At 47.3% G+C, this 20,182-nt stretch overlaps 2 pseudogenes; one reads left to right on the plus strand and one right to left on the minus strand.

Annotated features, from left to right (window-relative positions):
- LOC147119231 (uncharacterized) overlaps positions 1-20,182 on the minus strand; it is a 108,533-nt pseudogene that overhangs the window by 84,628 nt on the left and 3,723 nt on the right.
- The window catches only part of LOC147119232 (uncharacterized), a 125,322-nt pseudogene that overhangs the window by 60,453 nt on the left and 44,687 nt on the right, over positions 1-20,182 (plus strand).

A 20,182-nucleotide genomic window follows, 5' to 3' on the forward strand; every position in this document is an offset into this window, starting at 1 on the left:
TTGCGTTTAGGTATGCAGTAGGCCTCAAACTGTTCCATTATTTTATCTAGCTTCATTTTGTCTCCATCAACAGCAAATGTGAAGTTATTATAAAGCTCCAGCGCTTCATCACCCACGACATGTAAGAACAGTGACGCTTTTACATTATCACTTTTCTCTTCAGCTCCGATTGCTGATAAATACAACTCTAAACGTTGTTTGAACCTTCTCCAATTTTCAGCCACATTACCTGACAATTGAAGCGTCGCCGGTGGGTGTAAACCTTCCATTTTTTCACTTCGTTAGCTATTCTCTAATGGTAAGCAACAATGTTCTCTTCTGGCTTGCTAATCTGTGGAGAGCTGATTTCGCTTACTTGCCACAACTGCTTGCACTGTCCCATCAAGTTGCTAACTTCAGATTTTTTTTTTTCTTTCAGCCACTTCTGACATCATGTGTTGATTTCTTTTTGGGTTCAATAAAGACTCATTTCTTGAAAGAGAAAGTTGTTTTAATCTAAAGTCTATTCAACTCTTTTTAACAGCCTTTTTACAGAACACTCTATACTGTGATGCAGCTAGAATCAAAGTGAAAGTAAAACTCTCTGCCTTGCTTCTCTCGGTCACATGACCTCTGCTGGTCAGGCATAAGTAATCAATACCTGCAATCATGCTATTAAGACATCATAATCGAACAGGCAAATAACATCACTATTTGCTGATATCATTACATGACGTCACTCTCGAATTCTGCCGCCGCTCCCACTGCTGGACTGGGCCTGAAAATCACCGACCTTTATTTTCACCCACAGCCGCTGCTCCCTCGCAGATCCGCCGCTCCCGATGATGTCACTTTTTCGGTGTCCTCCGGTGTGATTATTTATTATTTACTGTTGCTCCATGGTTTAAATTACTCAGCACCTCCTTCCCCCTCAGCATCTAATTCCCATTGTCACCAAATTCCCCTTACCTGCTCCTTAGGCAGTCCCTCGGAACTGAGGATGACTTGCCTCCACACTAAAAATGAGGTCTCAGGTGACTGATGAGTCCACTGTGGGACCTACAGTCTCTGTCACAGGTGGGGCAGACAGTGGTTGAAGGGGTGGGTGGGTGCGGGTGCTTGGGTTGACGTGCGCTCCTTGCGCTGTCTGCGCTTGGCTTCCGCTTGCTCCCGGCGAAGAGACTCGAGGTGTTTGGCGCCTTCCCAGATGCTTCTCCTCCACTTTGTGCGGTCTTGGGCCAGGGATTCCCAGGTGTCGGTGGGATTGTTGCACTTTTTCAAGGAGGCTTTGAGGGTGTCCTTGAAGCATTTCCTCTGTCCACCTGGGGCTCTCTTGCCATGTCAGAGCTCTGAGGAGAGCGCTTGTTTTGGGAGTCTTGTATCGGGCATGTGGATGATGTGGCCCATCCATCGGAGCTGATCGAGCATGATCAAAGCTTCGATGCTGGGTATGTTGGTCTGAGTAAGAACATTGATGTTGGTGCGCCTATCCTGCGAATGGATTTGCAGAATCTTGTGGAGGCCCCGTTGGTGGTACCTCTCCAGTGCTTTGAGATGCCTGCTGTACATGGTCCATGTCTCCTGAAGCATACAGGAGGGCGGGTATCACTACTGCTCTGTAGACCATGAGCTTGGTGCTGTGTTTGAGGTCCTGGTCTTCAAACACTCTCTTCCTCAGGCAACCGAAGGCTGCACTGGTGGTGCCTTTGTTGACAGTAGACTCCCGAGGTATGGAAAGTGGCCCATGTTGTCCAAAGCCTTGTCGTAGATTTTGATAATCGGGGGGCAGCACTGTGTGGTGGGGGCAGGTTGGTAGAGGACCTTTGTCTTATGGATGTTTAGTGTAAGGCCCATGCTCTCGTATGCTTTGGTGAAGGTGTTGACAGTGGTTTGGATTTCGGCCTCCGAGTGTGCGCAAATGCAAGCGTCGTCTGCATACTGTAATTCGATGACAGAGGATGGGACGACCTTGGATCTGGACTGGAGGCGACGGAGGTTCCCCGTTTGTTCTGTAGATTAGCTCCACTCCAGCGAGGAGCTTACTGAGGGTGAGATGGAGCATTTCAGCCAGAAAGATCTAGAAGAGCGTTGGTGCGATGACACAGCCTTACTTGACCCCGGTCCGTTTAGCAAGTCCGTTTACCACCCTGTTTAGCAAGTCCCTCCATTAAATAGATTCTCCAGCTCTGTGCCACACCGCTCATCCTCCTCCTACTCCCTACTCCAAAGGTATCTCTGTCCTCAGCTATTCCATTCACTTCTCCTGCACATTGTTGTTGAGCAAAATGTCGACGGTTATTACCCAGAACACTCCGCGGGCTAGAATAGGCCCTATCAATGCTGCAGGAGATGGTGTGCGCAGGCGCGGGGTGGGCACCGTGCGGGGCGGGTCCCACCCGTGCGCAGTGCCGACAGTCAGGTAATGGCGGCGGAAGGTGGAGAGAAGATTCCGGAGCGGGGAGGAGGTGGCGGAGCACAGGGGAGCAATAGAACCGGCGGGGAGGCTTTATAAACACCTGGGGTGGGCCTCAGGCCCCGAACAAGAGCCTCCAGGCTGGGCGTTTGCCCCGAGCAGGGCGGCAGCTGCGGGGCTTTCTCCCGGTGACGGGCCCGGGTTAACGGCCGCCATCTTGATAGGCTCAGGGGGCAGCAGGGCGCATGTGCGGCCCCCTTGGCCAGGAACCAGGAGGAGAGAATCTTGTCAATTTCTATCCTGGACACTCAGTGATGGCTTTTGTAAACTCCTTTTATAGGCTGTGAGAAGGGCAGCATTTACACACCGCAAACTCAAACCAAACATCACATCAAGATCTGACAGAGTCACTCCATTCATCAGGACCCAAATATCATCGGCCTCTGAATGTGGAAGGAGGAATGTTTGTCTGTTCTGTCTGTGGGAAAAGATTTCAAACATCAGTGTGACTGGAAAAGCACCGAGACACACACACCCGAGTGAGAGTGTTCCAGTGCACTGACTGTGGAAAGAGCTTTAACCAGTTACACAGCCTGATAAAACATCGCACCATTCACAGCGGGGAGAAACCGTACACGTGTTCAGTATGTGGACGAGGCTTCAACTGATCGTCCAACCTGGAGAGACACAAGGACACCCGCACCACGGAGAAACCGTGGAAATGTGGGGACTGTGGGAAGGGATTCAATTACCTGTCCAGGCTGGAAATTCATCGAGGCAGTCACACTGGGGAGAGACCGTTCACCTGCTCCGTGTGTGGGACGGGATTCAGTAATTCATCCAACCTGCTGACACACCAGCGAGTTCACTCTGATGAGAGACCTTTTAAATGCTCGTACTGCGGGAAGTGCTATTAAAGTTCTGGGGAACTGACATGCCATCAACGTGTTCACACTGACGAGAGACCGTTCAGATGCTCTCACTGCAGGACTGGGTTTAGGCGATCATCTGAACTCACTGTACACCGGCGCACCCACACTGGACAGAGGCCGTTCACCTGCTCAGTGTGTGGGAAGAGATTCACTCAGTCATCCCACCTCACTGATCATCAACTTGTTCACACTGATGAGAGACCTTTTAAATGTTCTGACTGTGAGAAGAGCTTTAAAAGCAAAAGGAAACTGATACAACACGAACGCTCTCACACTGGGGATTGGCCATTCACCTGCTCCATGTGTGAGAAGGGATTCACTCAGTCATCCGACATGCTGAGACACCAGCGAGTTCACAAGTGACTGCAGGGGTTGGATTCTGCTGTTGTTGCTGCTGTTAATCACATCCAGGACTGAACCATGTTCATTCTGACAGTTGGGGTTTGTTTCTGCTGAGGTTAATGGCCCCAATAACTGGGCTGGAGTTTAATATTCTGGATATGTGTCAAATAAATCAGCTTTGTTTTCAATGCATTTTGTAGATTTTTGTCTTCTCACCTGAGTGTTTAGCATCACCTGGCTGGAGCTCACTACTACTCAGAAGTGTCAGTAGGAGAGCATTTTGGTGACAGTGACCGTAATTCGGTGAGATTTAAGGTAGTCATGGAAAAGGACAAAGATGGACCGGAAATAAAGGTTCTAAATTGGGGGGAAGGCCGATTTTAATATGATAAGGCAGGATCTGGCCAAAGTGGACTGGGATCAGCTACTTGTCGGAAAATCCACATCAGAGCAGTGGGAGTCATTCAGAAAGGAAATAGAGAGAGTACAGCACCAACATGTTCCCGTAAAGGTCAAGGGTGGGACCAACAAGTCCAGGGAACTCTGGATGTCAAGGGATATACAAGAATGGATTAGGAAAAAAAGGGAGGCTTTTGGCAGATGCAAAAAGACTAAAAGCAGTGGAAGCCCTAGAGGAGTATAGAAAGTGCAGGGGGGTACTTAAAAAAGAAATTAGGAGAGCGAAGAGGGGGCATGAAAAAACACTGGCGGGCAAAATAAAGGAAAGTCCCAAGGTGTTTTATAAATATATTAAGGGCAAGAGGATAACCAGGGAAAGAGTAGGGCCCATTAGGGACCAAAGTGGCAATCTGTGTGTAGAGCCGGAAGATGTGGGTGAGGTTTTAAATGAATATTTTGCATCTGTGTTCACTATGGAGAAGGACGATGTAGGCATAGAAATCAGGCAGGGGGATTGTGATTTTCTTGAACAAAATAGCATTGAGAGGGAGGAGATACTAGCAGTTTTAGCAGGCTTAAAAGTAGATAAATCCCCAGGCCCAGATGAGATATATCCCAGGCTGCTGTGTGAGGCAAGGGAGGAGATTGCAGGGGCTCTGACACAAATTTTCAGAACCTCTCTGGCCACAGGGGAGGTGCCAGAGGACTGGAGGACAGCTAACATAGTACCATTATTCAAGAAGGGTAGTAGGGATAAACCAGGGAATTACAGGCCAGTGAGCCGAACATCAGTGGTAGGGAAATTATTGGAAACAATTCTGAGGGACAGAATTAGTCTCCACTTGGAGAGGCAAGGATTAATCAAGGATAGTCAGCATGGCTTTGTCAGGGGGAGATCATGTCTAACCAATTTGATTGAATTTTTCGTGGGGGTGACTAGGTGTGTGGATTAGGGTAGTGCAGTTGATGTAGTCTATATGGACTTCAGTAAGGCTTTTGACAAAGTCCCGCATGGGAGACTGGTCAAGAAGGCAAGAGCCCATGGGATCCAGGGCAATTTAGCACATTGGATCCAAAATTGGCTCAGTGGCAGGAGGCAGAGGGTGATGGTCGAATGTTGTTTTTGTGACTGGAAGCCTGTGTCCAGTGGTGTACCGCAGGGATCGGTTCTGGGTCCCTTGCTGTTTGTAGTGTACATTAATGACTTAGATATGAATGTAGGAGGTATGATCAGTAAGTTCGCAGATGACACGAAAATTGGTGGAGTGGTAAATAGCGAGGAGGGAAGCCTCAGGCTACAGGACGATATAAATGGGTTGGTCAGATGGGCAGAACAGTGACAAATCAAATTTAACGCTGAAAAGTGTGAGGTGATGCATTTTGGGAGGACTAACAAGGCAAGGGAATACACAATGAATGGTAGGATCCTAGGAAGGACAGAGGATCAGAGGGACCTTGGTGTGCATGTACATAGATCCCTGAAGGCAGCAGGACAGGTAGATAAGGTGATTAAGAAGGCATATGGGATACTTGCCTTCATTAGCCGAGGCATAGAATATAAGAGCAGGGAGGTTATGATGGAGCTGTACAAAACGCTGGTTAGGCCACAGCTGGAATACTGTGTGCAGTTCTGGTCGCCTCACTATAGGAAGGGTGTGATTGCATTGGAGAGGGTGCAGAGGAGATTCACCAGGATGTTACCTGGGCTGGAGTGATTCAGCTATGAAGAGAGACTGGGCAGGCTGGGGTTGTTTTCCTTAGAGCAGAGTAGGCTGAGGGGGGACCTGATTGAGGTGTACAAAATTATGAGGGGCATAGACAGGATAGATAGAAAGGAACTTTTCCCCTTTGTAGAGGGGTCAATAACCAGGGGGCATAGTTTCAAGGTAAGGGGCAGGAGGTTTAGAGGTGATTTGAGGAAAAACTTTATCACCCAGAGGGTGGTTGGAATCTGGAACTCACTGCCTGAAAGGATGGTAGAGGCAGGAACCCTCACAACATTCAAGAAGCATTTAGATGAGCACTTGAAACACCATAGCATACAAGGCTATGGACCAAGTGCTGGAAAATGGGATTAGAATAGATAGGGCTTGATGGCCGGCGCAAACACGATGGGTTGAAGGGCCTCTTTCTGTGCTGTATGACTCTATGAGAAAGGACAATCTGGGGGAGGATCGTACGGCGCAAACAGAACTTCAGCCTGGACACAGTCCTTCAGGGACACACTGAGAGGGGCAAATGGCACTTTGGTCTTTCTTGTCTCTCTTCACTGACAGCAAAGTCGCTGTGTGGGTTAATCTCGAGGCGTGTGAGAAATGTGTCCCAGCCGCTCTCTGCCATGGTTCAGAGCTCCTAGGCACGGAACAGAAGGTTCCTTTACAACTGTGTTTAGAGTCAGGAAGAAGAACGGTGAATGCTGGAAACGTGCTGTCAGATCAAAAATTGGTGTCAGACTGCGATCTGTTCCTGACTGAAAGTGAAATGGCAGGTTTAAGTTTCCAGTCTAAAAATGACTGTGGTAATTATTCTATGGAGATTTAACAGGTTTGTGTGACAGTCCTGAATCTACTATTTTAAGGCAGGCATTAACCCATTTAAAATAAAACCTTTGAAAATAGGTTGGTTGAAGTCTGCATTAAAATAGCAGATGGAGGAGTTCAGAGGAGCCTGTTAACTGCTGGTACAATTATACAACAGACATTTGATCTCCAGATAAAGAAGGACCTGCAGCGTGTTTCCAGGAATTCCCTGTTTTATTGATGTGTGTGTTAGACACCAGGATAACTAAAAATACACGACCTGGAACATCCACGGGGGTGCGATCCCGACAGTTACTCTGGGATCACTCCCGCTGTGGAACTCCACCACTGACCCTGCTGAAGGTTGTAGGCTCAGGGAGTGGGGCCTCCAGGAGTGGACGGTAAGGAAGCTGAGCTTCAGTATCCTGACAAATATATGGTGAGGAGCCAGAGGAACCCTTACTGAGGAATCGTCTGGGATTTTACCGGCCAGCGTAGGTCTAGGGGTGAATGATTCCTGACTCCCCGAACTGTCTTACATTGAACCCAGTTCAGATCAAGGTGAGTTCAGTTTATAGGAGAATAGGGACAAATATCACCCACAATTGAGGGAGTCAAAAGCAGCCATTAGAGAAGCTCAGAGATCTTTTGGAAGATGATGTACAATTGTGGTAATAATAGTAAAATCTTTTCCAGCTATGTCAGGAGTCAGAAGTGTGGTAAACCACTGTATTGTATATTGCCACCTCTGGGTGGCGCTGTGTATGGAGGCATGCCTCAGCTGACTCCACCCACCACTGTGTGGGTTTCGTTCAGACTTGTTCAGTCACTCACGAAGAAGCATGGTCTCTTCTTAGCTAATAAAAGCCTTATTCATCTCTTCTTTCGACTCATCATCTCTTCTTCGACTCATCACCTTTTATGAAGTAATTGATAAGCGTATCAATTTTATTAGCTAAAAGTTAAATGGCGACACCTGAGGAGCAACAACAGCAACGGATACAGCAGACATTGCTGAGAGCCCTCAGACCACCACGCCTGGACCTCGACCCTCAAGATGTGGGTGCATCAGCCAAGTTTGAACACTGGCTGAGCTGCTTTGAATCCTTCCTCGCAATCTCACAGGTTACAGAGGAGGATCACAAACTGAAAATTTTGACCGCCCAGGTGAGCCATCAAGTATATATGCTAATCCGGGACTCTAATACGTACGTGGCGGCCCTCGAGCTACTAAAAGGGCAATATACGCGCCCAGTGAACACAATTTACGCCCGACACCTCTTGGGATCCCGCAGGCAGCAACCGGGAGAATCGGTAGGGGCATTTGCACGGGCGCTACTGGCACTCTGCAGAGACTGCGATTGTAAAGCGGTAACGGCTGTGGAGCACGCGCAGGGACTCGCCTGTGATGCCTTCGTCAGGGGCCTCCAGTCAGACCACACCCGGCAGAGACTGCTAGAAAGCAAGGAACCCGACCTGAAGACGGCCATTGCCCTTGCGCTCTCGTTAGAGGAGGCCCACCGAAACCTCGAGGCATACCCCCGTAACGGAGCCGAGACATGGCAATCGAAACCATGGGACACGGGACCGCCGCCCCCGGCACCAACCGCTGCAGCGACCCAACCGAGACAGCAGCCTCCGGTAAGAACTGCTTCGATGCCCAGTAACCAGACATAGTTACACAGAGTTACATAGAATTACAGAGTCTACAGCACAGGAACAGGCCATTTGGCCCAACTGGTCAATGCCGGTGTTTCTGCTCCACACGAGTCTCCTCCCACCACTCTTCATCTAACCCTATTAGCATATCCTTCTATTCCTTTCTCCCTCATGTGCTTATCTACCTTCCCCATGAATGTATCTGTGCTATTCACCTCAACTACTCCTTGTGGTAGCACGTTCCACATTCTGACCTCTCTTTGGGTAAAGAAGTTTCTCCTGAATTCCCCATTGGATTTATTGGAGACTGTGTTATATTTATGACCTGTAGTTTTAGACTCCCCCACAAGTGGAAACATTTTCTCCAGGTCCACCCGATATAACCTTTTCATAATCTTAAAGACCTCGATCAGGTCACCCATCGGCCTTCTCTTTATTCTAGAGAAAAGAGCCCCAGCCTGTTCAGCCTTTCCTGATAAGTATATCATCTCAGTTCTAGGATCATCCTTGCAAAGCCTTTTTCCACCTTCTCCAGTGCCTCTATATCCTTTTTATAATATGGAGACCAGAACTGTTCACAGAACTCCGAGTGTGGTCTAACCAATGTTCAGTACAGGTTTAAAATAACTTCTCTGCTTTTTATCCCTCTAGAAATGAACCCCAGTCCATTGTTTGCTCCTTTTAAGGCCTCATTAACCTGCGTCGCTACTTTTAGTGATTTGTGTATCTGGACCCCGAGATCCCTTTGCTCCTCTACTCCATTTAAACTCTTATTTTCCAAGCAGTATGTGGCCTTCCTATTATTCCTACCAAAATGCACCACCTATCTTAAAATGTATTTGCTAATTACCCTCCCATTCTGCAAGTTTGATAATGTCCTCTTGTATTTTGTCACTCTCTTCCTCAGTATTAATGATGAACAAGGTCAGAGAATGCGGAGTCAGGGGACAAGTAGCAGAATGGATTGCTGGCTGGCTTCAGGACAGAAAGCAGAGAGTCGGGGTAAAGGGTAGCTATTCACAGTGGCAGAAGGTGGGTAGCGGTGCTCCACAAGGATCAGTGCTGGGACCATTGCTGGTCACTTTGGAATCAAAAACACAATTTCTAAATTTGCGGATGACACCAAATTGGGGGGGATAGTCAATACTGAGGAGGACTGCAACAAATTACAGGAGGACATTAATAAACTTGCAGAATGGGCATATAATTGACAAATTAAGTTCAACACAGATAAATTGAGGTATTACATTTTGGTACGAAGAATAAGGAGGTCACTTATCACTTGGAGGGTGCGAGTCTAGGTGGGGTAGAGGAACAAAGGGATCTCAAATTCTCAAAAGGGAGTACAAATTCACAAATCACTAAAAGTTGCGACACAGGTTAGCAAGGCCATAAAAAGCAAACTAAGCACTAGGGGTTATTTCTAGAGGAATAGATTTGAAAAGTAGAGAAGTTATACTAAACCTGTATCGAACCTTGGCTAGGCCACACTTGGAGTACTGCATACAGTTCTGGTCATAGAAACATAGAAACATAGAAGATAGGAGCAGGAGTAGGCCATTCGGCCCCTCGAGCCTGCTCTGCCATTCAATGAGATCATGGCTGATCGTCCACATTCAGTACCCTGTCCCTGCCTTCTCCCCATATCCCTTGATCCCTTTATTCTTAAGAAATATATCCAACTCCTTCTTGAATATATTTAATGAATTGGCCTCCACTGCCTTCTGTGGTAGAGAATTCCACAGGTTCACCACTGTCTGGGTGAAGAAATTCCTCCTCATCTCTGTCCTAAATGGCTTACCCTTTATCTCCGACCATCGGGAACATCCTTCCTACATCTAGTCTGTCTAGTCCTGTTAGAATTTTATACGTTTCGATGAGATCCCCTCTCAATCTTCTAAACTCCAGCAAGTAAAAGCCCAATCGACCCAATCGCTCCTCATACGTATCAGCCTGGTGAATCTTCGCTGCACTCCTTCCATGGCAAGAACATCCTTCCTCAGATAAGGCGACCAAAACTGCACACAATGCTCCAGATGTGGTCTCACCAAGGCTCTGTACAACTGCAGCAAGACATCCTTGTTCCTGTACTCAAACCCTCTCGCTACGAAGGCCAACATACCATTTGCCTTCTTAACCGCCTGCTGCACCTGCATGCTTACTTTCAGCGACTGGTGCGCAAGGACGCCTAGGTCTCATTGCACTTCCCCTTCTCCCAATCTATTGCCATTCAGATAATAATCTGCCTTCTTGTTTTTGACACCAAAGTGGATAACCTCGCATTTATCCATGCTATATTGCATCTGCCATGCTTCTGCCCAATCACCCAACCTGTCCAGATCATACTGGAGTTTATCGGTATCCTCCTCACAACACACACGCCCACCCAGCTTTGTGTCATCTGCAAACTTGGAGATATTACATCTAGTTCCCTCATCCAGATCATTAATATATATTGTGAATAGCTGGGGTCCAAGGACCAATCCTTGCGGTACCCCACTAGTCAATGCCTGCCACTCGGAAAAAGCCGTTTATTCCAACTCTTTGCATTCTGTCTGCCAACCAGTTCTCCATCCAAGTTAATACCTTGCCCCCAATCCCAAGTGCCTTAATTTTACACGCTAATCTCTTATGCGGAACCTTATCGAAAGCCTTTTGAAAATCCAAATACACCACATCCACTGGTTCTCCCTTATCTATTTTAGCAGTTACATCATCAAAAAATTCCAGTAGATTAGTCAAGCACGATTTACCTTTTGTAAATCCATGTTGACTTTGTCCGATCCGGTCACTGCTATTACATCCTTTATAATGGGCTCTAACATTTTCCCCACTACCGATGTCAGGCTTACTGGTCCCGTTTTCTCTCGACCACCCTTTTTGAACAGTGGGGTAACATTAGCTACCCGCTAATCCATGGGTACTGTTCCAGAGTCTATCGAATTTTGGAAGATGACCCGCAATGCATCTACTATTTCTAGGGCCACTTCCTTAAGTACCCTAGGATGTAGATTATCAGGCCCTGGGGATTTGTCAGCCCTCAATCCTGTCAATTTCCCTAACAACATTTCCCTGCAAATATTGATTTCTATCAGTTCCTCCCTGTCATTAGAGCCTATGTTCCCGACATCTTTGGGAGGTTATTTGTGTCCTCCTTTGTGAAGACAGAACCAAAGTATGTATTTAATTGGTCTGCCATTTCTTTGTTCCCCATTATAAATTCCCCTGATTCTGACTGCAAGGGACCTATGCTTGACTTCACCAATCTTTTTCTCTTCACATATCTATAAAAGATTTTACAGTCAGTTTTTATGTTCCCTGCAAGGTTACTCTCATATTGTATTTTCCCTTTCTTAATGAATCCCTTTGTCCTCCTTGGTTGAATCCTAAACTGCTCCCAATGCTGAGGTTTACTGCTTTTTCTGGCCAATTTATATGTCCTCTCCTTGGATCTTATGCTATCCCTAATTTCCCTTGTTAGCCACGGTTGAGTCACCTTTTTTGTTTTATTTTTATGCCAAATTTGGATGAACAAATTCTGTAGTTCATCCATGCGATCTTTGAATGTTTGCCATTGCCCATCTATCGTCAACCCTTTGAGTGTCATTCCCCAATCAATCCTACCCAACTCGCACCTCATACCATCGTAGTCCCCTTTATTTAAATTCAGGACCCGAGTCTCTGAGTCAACTATTTTACTCTCCATCTTAATGAAGAATTCTATCATATTATGATCGCTCTGACCCAAGGGGCCTCGCACAACAAGATTGCTAATTAATCCTTTCTCATTACATAATACCCAGTCTAAGATGGCCTGATCTCTAGCTGGTTCCTCGACATATTGGTCCAGGAAACCATCCCGTATGCACTCCAGGAATTCCTCCTCCAAAGTATTGTTACTAATTTGGTTAGCCCAATCTATATGTAGATTAAAGTCACCCATGATAACTTCTGTGCCCTTATTGCACGCTTCTCTAATTTCCCATTTAATGCCATCCCCGACCTCCGCATTACTGTTTGGAGGTCTATATACCACTCCCACTTGGTATTTTTCAGTTCTACCCATACAGATTCTACATCATCAGCGCTAATACCCTTCCTTTCAATTGTGTTAATCCCCTCTTTAACCAGCAATGCTACCCCACCTCCTTTTCCTTTTTGCCTATCTTTCCTGAATATTGAATACCACGGGATATTGAGTTCCCAGCCTTGGCCACCCTGGAGCCATGTTTCCATAATCCCAATCATATCATGTTAGTTTACCTCTATTTGCGCAGCTAATTCATCCACCTTATTACGAATGCTCCTTGCATTAAGACACAAAGCCTTCAGGCTTGTTCTTTTAACTCTCTTAGAATTATTATTTACTGTGGCCATGTATGATTTAAACCCTTGATTTCTCTGCCTGCCACTTTTGTTTTTTTCCTTCCTGTCTTTTGCTTTTATCCTTGATTCCCTTTCCTCTGTCTCCCTGCACAGGTTCCCAACCCCCTGCCATTTTAGTTTAAACCCTCCTCCAGAGCTTTAGCAAACACTCCTCCTAGGACACCGGTCCTGGCCTGGCCCAGGTGCAAACCATCCGTTTTGTAGTGGTCCCAACTCCCCCAGAACCGGTTCCAATGTCCCAGAAATTTGAATCCCTCCCCCTTGCACCATTCCTCTAGCCACATATTCATCTGAAATATCTTTCTATTTCTACTCTGACTAGCACATGGCACTGGTAGCAATCCTGAGATTACTACCTTTGAGGTCCTATTTTTTAATTTACCTCCTAACTCCCTATATTCAGCTTTTAGGACCTCATCCCAGTTTTTACCTATATCGTTGGTATCTATATGCACCATGACAACTGGCTGTTGACCCTCCCCTTCCAAAATGTTCTGCAGCCGCTCCGAGAGATCCTTGACCCTTGCACCAGGGAGGCAACACACCATCCTGGAGTCTCATTTGCGGCCGCAGAAAAGTCTGTCTATTCCCCTTACAATAGAACCCCCTATCACTGTAGCTCTCCCAGTCTTTTTTCCTCCCATTCTGTGCAGCAGAACCACCCACGGTGCCAAGCAGTTGGCTGCTGCTGCCTTCCCCTGGTAAGCCACCCCCCCCATCAGTATCCAAAGCGGTATATCTGTTTGAGCGGGGGATGGCCACAGGGGACCCCTGCACTACCTGCCTGCACCTACTACTCTGCCTGTTGGTCACCTGTTCCCTCTCTGACTCTGCCAACTTCACCTGCGGTGTGACCAACTGATCAAACGTGCTATTCACGACGTCCTCAGCATCGTGAATGGTCCAGTATGTATCCAATCGCTGCTCCAGCACCGTAATGCGGTCTGCCAGTAGCTGCAGCTGGACACACTTCCTGCACACATGGTTGGCAGGGACACAGGAAGTGTCCCTGAGTTCCCACATAGTGCAGGAGGAGCATACCACGGCACCGGGCTGTCCTGCCATGACTTACCCTTTAATTAATTGCAATTAAATTAAACCAATGAATCCCACCAATTTCACCACAGTTAAATGATATATTTAAGGGCCCTAGTTTACAAACTGTCCCCACTACACCACAGAGACCTTAAAAACTATAAACCACAGAGTTAAAGTTTTAAAAAAGAGAGAAATACTCCCAACCAATCACTTACCTGTTTTGTGGTGACGTCACACCTCGATTACTTTTTACTTCTCTCCCTCCCTGAGATTGGAGATTAGTAAACCTACCCGCGCCTCGGGCTTACCTTTTATAGGTCGCTGCCACTTGGATTCCCGCCGCTGCCGCTCTGAGGCCAACCCGTGCTCGGGCTTACCTTTTTATACTGCCGCCGCTCGAGTTCCCGCTGCTGCCGCTCTGTCACCATATTATAAAAAGGATATAGAGGCACTGGAGAGGGTGCAGAGAAGATTTACAAGGATGATACCAGAAATGCGAGGGTATACAGATCAGGAAAGGATGAACAGGCTGGGTCTCTTTTCTCCTGAAAAAAGAAGGCTGAGGGGTGACCTAATAGAGGTCTTTAAAATTATGAAAGGTTTTCATAGAGTGGATACAGAGAGAATGTTTCCACTTGTGGGGAAGAGCATAACTAGAGGCCATCAATATAAGATAGTCACCAAGAAATCCAACAGGGAATTCAGAAGAAACTTCTTTACCCAGAGAGTGGTGAGAATGTGGAACTCGCTACCACAGGGAGTGGTTGAAGCAAATAGTATCGATGCATTTAAGGGGAGGCTGGACAAGCATATGAGGGAGAAGGGAATAGAGGGTTATGGTGATATATTTAGATGAGGAAAGACAGGAGGAGGCTCGTGTGGAGCAGAAACACCAGCATGGACTGGTTGTGCCGAATGACCTCTTTCTGTGCCGTATATCCTGTGTAATCCTATTAATTAACTCTACCTCCCAATTTGGTGTCATCGACAAATTTTTTAATTCGATTCCCAAGTCCAAATCGTTTGAGTAAATGGTGAACAGTGGTCCCTGCATCGATCCCTGTGGAACACCACTTCCCACCTTTTGCCAGTCTGAGTAGCTACTCCCAACCCCTACTCTCTGTTTTCTGTTTTGCAACCAGCTTGCTATCCATAACAGTTTGTAAGATCGAGAAGATGACCCAGGTCAGGCCGTGTGGAGTGAAGGGCCAGGCAGCAGAATGGATGGAAAGATGGCTACAAAACAGAAATCAGAGGGTCGGAGTTAAGGGAAGTTTGTTGCGATCTTTCCATCCATTCTTTTACCTGACCTTTGACTCCACACGGCCTGACCGTGGTCATCTTGTAGACCGTACATACTGCAGACACAGTGCACCAGTGGTGGAGGGGGTGGATATTGAGTCCTGTGGCAGGGGCGCTGATGAAGTGGATTTCTCTGTCCGTGAGGTTTGAGGCATCGCTAGTGGCGTTTTTCACCACTTTCCACCTTTAAAAAACAACCTTGCTGCCAGTTTATTAAAGCCATTAACAGCCGCTCGGGTGGGACACATCAATAAATGAGGCCTTGTTTCCCTCAGAATGACAGGCCTGAACCCGAGTTGGAAAACATTTAGTAATTAAACCAGACTGGGCGGGGCCTGAGGTGCGAGTTAGTAACGGAAAATTGGTGGCCAGCGTACTTCACACCAGGGCTGAGGACCCGGGGACTCGGGTTTTGTAAAGTCTGTGGGTTGTTTAGTTAATTAATACACAGACTACCAGAGTAACTTAAAACAGGACTTTACTATTCGAAGGTCAGGGCGAATCTGCCCAATAAATCCTGACACAGCACTTATATACCGGTGTGGTCACCGTCAGTATTACAGTATACAGAAGCCAACAAAGTAGTGCAACACCTAAAGTAGTTCTCTTAAAGGTGGATGGTTACATACAATAGTTCTCTTAAAGGTAGACGGGTACATACACTACAATCCTCCCTTTTTAGCTTACAACATACTGATTCCCCATTAAACATACATTATAACATATATACAACTTTATGCAAGGCAGTTCACAGATTCAGCCTCTCTGGAGGTTTCCGGATTCTGTCCGGATAACGCCTCGGTGGTGTCGTAACTCCCGGCGGGGTAGTAGGTGCTTCTGGCAAGGTCGATTCGGCTTGAAGGACAGTGTCAGGTTCATCTGATTCCAGTATTACCAGATCGGAGGTAGGTGTTCTGGGTATCTCTGTCTCAACATTAACCGTGTAAGGTGGTGGAGTAGGTTGGCCATTTGTGGCTGACCCTATGATCTGGTCAACATGGCGCCTTATTATACTGTCCCCAATGTCCACCGTATACATCAACGGCCCTAGCCTTTTTCCAATAGTTCCAGGCTGCCATTTCTCGGTACGGTAGTCCCGGGCCAAAACTTGTTGACCTATCGGAAAAGATCTAGTTGGCCTTTCATTCATGCCCTGGAATTGCCGGTTCTCTACGTCCCTTCTGACGTTTGGCTTAAGCAAATCCAGCCGGCATCTTAGTCGTCTATTAAAAAACATCATGGCGGGAGTTTGATTTGTGACCGCATGTGTTGCATTCCTGTACGCCAACAAGAAGCTATCCACCTTATGTTGTAAGTTAATGGCTTCATTACCCATGGCCTTTATGGCCTTCTTGAAGGTCTGGACAAACCTTTCAGCCAATCCATTGGAGGCGGGATGGTATGGGGCTGATGTGTAGTGCTTAACCCCATTGCTCTTTAAGAATTTCTTGAATTCTTCGGACACAAATTGCGGTCCATTATCAGAACAGATCTGTTCCGGCAGCCCATTCTTAGCAAACATGGTCCTTAACACTGTGATGGTTTTTTCCATGGTGGTGGTGGACATCTTTATTACCTCCGGCCACTTGGAGTGTGCATCCACCGCTATTAGAAACATTGAGTCCATAAATGGACCAGCAAAGTCGATGTGTACCCTTTGCCAAGGAGATGAGGGCCACTCCCATGGATGCAAAGGAGCCTGTGGTGGCGCGTTTTGGACCTTCTGGCATCCTAGACAGCTCTTAGTGATTTCTTCGATGTCCCCATCAATGCCTGGCCACCACACGAATGCTCTTGCTAGGTTCTTCATTTTCACTCCACCCAGATGTCCCTCGTGCAGCTCCTTTAACACCTTCTGTTGAAGTTTGGGTGGAATCACCACTCTAGATCCACACATCAGGGTTCCTCGACACACTGACAGCTGTTCTTTTCTCTGCGAAAATGCTGGCAGCGTTGGTTCGCCCTGTGCTGGCCATCCCTCCACCGTTAAATCATAGACTCGTGAGAGAGTCAGGTCATTTCTTGTTTCGTTTTCGATCATCGAATTTGTTACTGGTAGACATTCCACTATGGATGAGTGGAACATCTCTACCGGGTCCACTGTAGTCGCTTCTTCTACTATCGGCAATGGCAAGCGCGATAACCCATCAGCATTTCCATGCTGTTTGGACCTTTTGTATTCGATGTCATATTGGTGTGCCCCAAGTAACACGGACCACCTCTGTAACCTTTGCGCTGTCATGGTGGAAACGGCCTTGTTAGGGTTGAATATGGACACCAACGGCTGGTGGTCTGTCAGTAATGTGAACTTCTTGCCCTGCAGGTAATGATTGAATTTCTTTATGCCCCACACAAGGCTGAGGGCCTCCCTATCTATTTGAGCATAATTTCGCTCCGCGGAGGTCAATGATCGGGATGCGAATGCCACTGGCCTTTCCGAGCCATTTGGTAACTTGTGTGAAAGTACTGCTCCAATTCCATAGGGGGAAGCATCACAAGCTAGACGAAAAGGTAACGTTGGGTTGAAATGAGCCAACACTTCTTCAGAGGTAATCAACGCCTTGCTTCTGCGAAAGGCCTTTTTACATTCCTCACTCCACTTCCATGGTACTTCTTTCCGCAACAGAGCATTCAGCGGATGCAGCACCGTGGATAGATTCGGCAGAAACTTGTGATAATAATTAATCAACCCCAAGAATGATCTTAACTGTGATACGTTTTCCGGAGCGGGGGCCTTCACGACAGCTTCTGTCTTGTCAGGTGACTTGTGCAGCCCCTCTCGGTCAATGACATGACCGCAGTACGAGATCCGTTTTTGGAAGAACTCACATTTCTTGCGATTAACTCGAAGGCCATATTCCTTCAACCTAGTGAGCACCAGTTTCAAATTTGTGAGGTGTTCTTCCTCGTCTTCTCCCGTAATCAGGATATCGTCTAAGTAACACTGCGTGCTTGGAATTCCTTGTAATACCTGCTCCATGGCCCTCTGCCAAATTGCTGGAGCCGAAGCTACCCCAAAAACCAGTCTATTATAACGATACAAGCCTCTGTGTGTGTTGATGGTGAGGTACTGACGCGACTCTTCCTCGACTTCCATTTGTAAGTATGCCTGTGCCAGGTCTATCTTGGTGAAGTGTTTCCCTCCAGCCAACGAAGCAAAGATATCTTCAATCCGTGGAAGCGGGTATTGTACCGTGTGAAGCACCGGATTCACTGTGATCTTGAAGTCTCCGCAGATGCGGACCTTCCCCGGTCCCCCTGGCTTGTTACTTGGTGAAGACTTCATGACGGGAACAATGGGCATGGCCCACTCACTCCAGTCCACTTTTGACAGTACCCCTGATCGTTCAAGTTCTTCCAGTTCTGCCTCCACAGCAGGTCGTATCGCGTAAGGTACCGATCTGGCTTTGAAAAATTTTGGGCTTGCATGTTCTGCAATCTTAACCTTTGCTTTAATTCCTCGCAGTGTTCCCAGTCCTTGCTGGAATACCTCTTTAGCTTCGTCCAATATTCTGGACAACCGTTCAGGTTTGACATCTTCCTTTCCAGAATCTACCGTCATGGTGTTTAGTGAATGCCAGTCTATCTTTATTTTCCTGATCCACTCCCGTCCCAGAAGTGGTGGACCTCCCTCAGGCAACACATACAGGTCCATCCTTTGGTGATCTTTGTCCTTGTATCTCACCTTGACTTCTATCTTTCCGATGGGGTATACTTTGTGCCCCGTGTATGTCTGCAATACTAGTTCCGTATCCCGTAGGGGAATATGCTTGAATAACTTTTTATAATCATGCTTATTCATGACCGTCAACGCCGATCCGGTGTCCACTTCCATTTTCACTTGGACTTTTGCAATCTGTAGTGTGATCCAGATAGCTTGTCGGTCAGCTTCATTACTCACATTGTGAATTCTCAGACTATCCAGTTCCTTGCAGTTGGAGTGTGAGTCTGAATTCTGTTCTTCCAGACTCTTCCTAGTCACCTCATGTACCTTCCTGTACCTCTTTTGTGGTGACTCATTATTGTTGGTCTTCTTTCCTGACCGGCATACCTTAGCTATGTGACCGAGCTTGCCACATTTCCTACATTCCTGGTTTTTAAACCAGCATTGGTTCTGGTCGTGTGTTGTCTTCCCACAACGATAGCATTTCGTTGTACCCGAAGTAATTTGCTGCACACTGAGTGCCGCTGCCTTGAGCTGCATTTCCGCCATTCCTTTCGCTGCGGCTTCGTTCGATGCAGCAATAAGGACAGCCTGATCAAGTGTAAGATCGTTCTCTTCGAGCAGTCGTTTTTGTGTTTCTTCCTTCGACATTCCACACACGAATTTGTCTCCGAGTGCCTCTGCCAGATTTTCCCTAAACTGACAGTGTTTCGCTAGCCTACGCAGTTCAATCAGGTACTCCGCGTTGCTTTCCTCTTTCCGTTGCGTTCTCGCGTAAAATTTGGATCGTTCCACTAACATCAGTGGTGCGGGGTTAAAATGATCCTTCAGGACAGCAACAATATCATCGAAAGTCTGATCCGCCGGTTTAGCTGGTGCTAGTAGATGCTTCAAGAGCCCGTATGTCTTCGCGCCCATCGAGTTTAGCAAGGTTATAGCTTTGTCATCTTCTTCTATTTTATTGGCCTCACCATAGGTCTCAATGCGTTCCACATACGTGGCCCAGTCTTCTACCTCGGAATTAAAATCGTTGATGTTACCACGCTTAGGCATCTTCCTCTCTTCCTGATAACACCACGGATTATTTCTTTAAATTTTCTTTTTTTTTTCTTCAAGATGGCGGTTCCCGCGAAAATGGCGGTTTCCCGCGCTTATCTTCTCTCCCCGCCCACTTCAATGGCGGTTCCCCGCTTCTGTCTTCTTCTCCGCATAATGGCGGCTTCCAGCGTTTCTTCCCCTGGTGGGAGGGGTACACTTTCCCCACGGGCGACGGCCGCTGGCTTTCAGGTTCACAGCCTGCGCGTCGGCTTCAGTGCTTTCCCTTTTCTCGGCAGGGCAACCGGCGCTGGGTACACCCCGTTGACGGCGAACAGTTTCAGCCGCTGGGCTGGCTCTCACTCAGTTCGCCTTGCTCGGGCTCTGTCTCTCTCCCGCTCGCTCGGCTCTACCGGTGCTGGGTACACCCCGTTGACGGCGAACAGTTTCAGCCACTGGACTGGCTCTCGCTCAGTCTCCCTTGGTCGGCTCTGCCTCTCCCGCTCGCTCGGCT

The sequence above is a fragment of the Somniosus microcephalus genome, chromosome 4 (assembly GCF_052327205.1).
Source record: "Somniosus microcephalus isolate GS21.2 chromosome 4, FLI_Smic_1.0, whole genome shotgun sequence".
Classification (NCBI taxonomy): domain Eukaryota; kingdom Metazoa; phylum Chordata; class Chondrichthyes; order Squaliformes; family Somniosidae; genus Somniosus; species Somniosus microcephalus.